Source organism: Eptatretus burgeri, chromosome 1 (assembly GCF_056783735.1).
Source record: "Eptatretus burgeri isolate ZD-2024b chromosome 1, Ebu_testis_v1, whole genome shotgun sequence".
Classification (NCBI taxonomy): Eukaryota; Metazoa; Chordata; class Myxini; order Myxiniformes; family Myxinidae; genus Eptatretus; species Eptatretus burgeri.
The window spans coordinates 78,203,250-78,206,505 of record NC_140961.1 but is presented as its reverse complement, the minus strand read 5'-3'; the positions used below and the strand labels follow the sequence as shown (position 1 = coordinate 78,206,505).

At 45.7% G+C, this 3,256-nt stretch overlaps 1 protein-coding gene across 15 annotated transcripts in view; it reads left to right on the top strand.

Annotated features, from left to right (window-relative positions):
• Positions 1 to 838, top strand: part of LOC147034800 (MYND-type zinc finger-containing chromatin reader ZMYND8-like) — a 138,940-nt gene extending 138,102 nt beyond the window's left edge. For all 15 annotated transcript variants that reach the window (XM_085889532.1, XM_085889453.1, XM_085889547.1 and 12 more), the window contains one exon: positions 1 to 838. This exon is cut by the window's left edge. The gene's annotated coding sequence lies outside the window, so the exon portion shown is untranslated.
• Positions 839 to 3,256: the final 2,418 nt, after the last annotated feature.

Sequence of the window (3,256 nt, the reverse complement as noted above, 5' to 3'; positions counted from 1 at the left end):
AATGGCCTGTAACATTTGGAGCCACGCTCACCATTCTTGTTGAAGCACACGATTCTCCCTATGTTATTGTTTACATTCTCACCTTGTGGAGTTACCGCCATCTTTTTTGAAACGTCGCATTTTCGTATTGCTGAGAACGTGCCGAAACTTTGCTGAAATACATCTCACTGCTCGCTACGTATGGTCTGTGGCCGAAATGAATGCCGATATGTGTGTGTGTATATATATATATATATATATATATATATATATATATATATATATATATATATATATATATATATATATATATATATATATATATATATATACATACATATATATATATTTTTTTTCATTCTTGGATTGCCATAAGTTTTCGTTTTGCAATAGGTGTTATGCACCTCAGGCTGTATATTTTTGACAAACCGCGATTCCTTTTTTATTTTTTTTTGTTCTTTTAAAGAAGATGTACATAATTCGTGCTCGAGCCATATTGAACTCTTCGACGGTTTCCTTCCATTCACTTGATGCGGCTCCCATGCCTTTGTTCGAGCAAACCCCGCTGTCCGCACGCACTTTCCGTGCGGACTATTTATGCTGATTTTGTACCAGGTGCGAAAAGACAGTAAGCATTATTGAATTTTTTCAGCTGAACAGATACATTATGTTTTTGTTTTTAATGTTACTTTTCATTCGTTTGTCAATGGGTGTCTCTGTATAATGGCCGGTCGTTCGTTTTTTGCAACCGAGAGATCTGCGAAGGACCTGTCTCTCTATGTTTTTGATAACATTAAGCTGTGAAGCATTACACATTTTTGTAGAAAATGATAATAAAAAACGGAATTCATTCGCATTATTAAGTTGTTATTTTTGCCTTGTTATTTCTCCGGGTCATTCTGAGGTTAAATGACGGATTGCGTACACCAGACGTACACCAGATTGCGTACACCGGACGATAGTTCAGAGGTGGTGCACTTGCTTTTGGTATGTCTAGTCCAGGTTCAATTATCCGACTTAACTATAAACTGTTGGGTTGGTGCTTCTCAGGCAGGACGTTGCATCACTAAGTGGGTTCCTATCTTGGATGGACATTAGGCTGAGTGATACGTCTGCTAGCACGAGATGGTGGTGGGCATTAAAGATCCAGTGGTGTCTTTCATAAAAGAGCCAGCCATTGTGTGCTGACACTTTGGTCAGATTCCAAATTCATGCCTTAACCAGCCTGCGGGGCTCCACAAAGTCCAAAAGCCTATGAGGGCTTTGCCCTTCTTTCCCCACGATGGACCGGTAGTCCATGGAATGGTCTGAAACGGCTGGGATACGATAACATCAGGCCTTTGTACCTGGATTGAGTAATTCCAAACCTGAGCAAAGAACTGAAAAAAAAACATTTCAATGCTGAGGGGGTCTTGTTAATTTGTCTGTACAAAGATCCCTGACTCAGCTATAATTCACTGTTGGACAATCGTCTTCGTATTACATATGCAACAAGAATGTCACTCGGGAGAGCACACACCTCCGCCATGCTGAACAGTTTACGTTTTGCATCCCACCGATAGGCTACATCTGGATCTGGATTCGGACCTGAACCAAAATCGAATCGGCTTGTTTTCGTCACCGACCCAACTCATCCACCAAGTTTTGTCATATCTCGGCCATAGCGTTTTGAGATATCGTTCTAACCAGAACCCCGACATTCGCAGGGGATACGTTCTGGGGAACCCCTGCGAATGTGGAGGCATCGTTTCAATGGGAAATGGAGGTATAGGTTCCAGGGATTTCCCGACCCGCAAAAAATGCCCGAGTGTCGGGGAAAAAAATCCGTGAGTATTTTGTCATTGTTATGATGGAGACAAGGGGGATAACGTTATCAGTTTGCGGCGATTCCTAATTCATGAAAAAGGCCGCAAATGGCGACACCACCAAAGTCGGGGAATTGTTACAATCGGGACAAGGGGGATAACGTTATCAGTTCACGGTGGTTCCTGGTTCATGAAAAAGGTCACAAATGGTGACACCATTTGTCTTGAAGGCACTCCACAACTCTTCAGGTATCCCAAAGCACCCAGACCCCCAAATCTCCACTCAGCCTGTTACAAACTCCTCAGCTACCCTCTCATCCTTGAGCTTGCCAACATCCAGCCGAGGCTGGGATGGTACCATTCTCCTGGATTTAAGGTGCAACTCAAGAGTTGCCACAACAAGCCGGTGGTCAGTATTGAGGCACGGAGTACTCCGGTAGATCCTGCAGTTCTGGATCATCTTCCAGCGACCATCAATGAGGACATGGTCAATCTCCTTTGCCACAACACCAGCGTTGGAATACCAAGCCCAGCGATGAGCTTGTGGGTGCTGAAACCATGAACCGGCCACCCTAAGTCCATGACTTCTTGCAAAGTCAAGGAACTTGGTGCTATTCTGGTATTACCCTTGCCAAGCAGCCAAGGACCTGCATCCAGGCAAAGCAAACAATCAATGTTATCAATGTTGTCAAGCTGTCTCTGTCTCTGTCTCTGTCTCTGTCTCTGTCTCTGTCTCTGTCTCTGTCTCTGTCTCTGTCTCTGTCTCTGTCTCTGTCTCTGTCTCTCTGTCCTGTCTGTCTCTCTTTCATTCACAATCGTTATCTTTTCTATTCTCTACCCTGGTTTGTGCATCTGGTATGGATAGTGTGCGCATCAGGCGTGGATAGTGTGCGCATCAGGCGGGGATGGTGTGAGCATCTGGCGTGGATAGTGTGCGCATCAGGCGGGGATGGTGTGAGCATCTGGCGTGGATGGTGTGCGCGTCTGGCGTGGATGGTGTGCACATCTGGCATGGATGGTGTGAGCATCTGGTGTGGATGGTGTAAGTATCTGGTGTGGATGGTGTGTGCATCCGATGTGGACAGTGCACATCTGGCATGGATGGTGTGTGCATCCGGTGTGGACAGTGCACATCTGGCATGGATGGTGTGAGCATCTGGTGTGGATGGTGTAAGTATCTGGTGTGGATGGTGTGTGCATCCGGTGTGGACAGTGCACATCTGGCATGGATGGTGTGAGCATCTGGTGTGAATAGTCCACATCTGGTGTAGATGGTGTGTGCTTCCAGTGTGGATGGTGTGCTCATCTGGTGTGGATGGTGAGGGCATCTTTGGTGGATGGTGTGCACATCTGGTGTTTATGGTGTGCTCATCTGGTGTGGATGGTGTGTGCTCATCTGGTGTGGATGGTGTGCACATTTGGTGGTTATGGTGTGCGCATTTGGCATGGATGGTGTGCGCATCTGGCGTGGA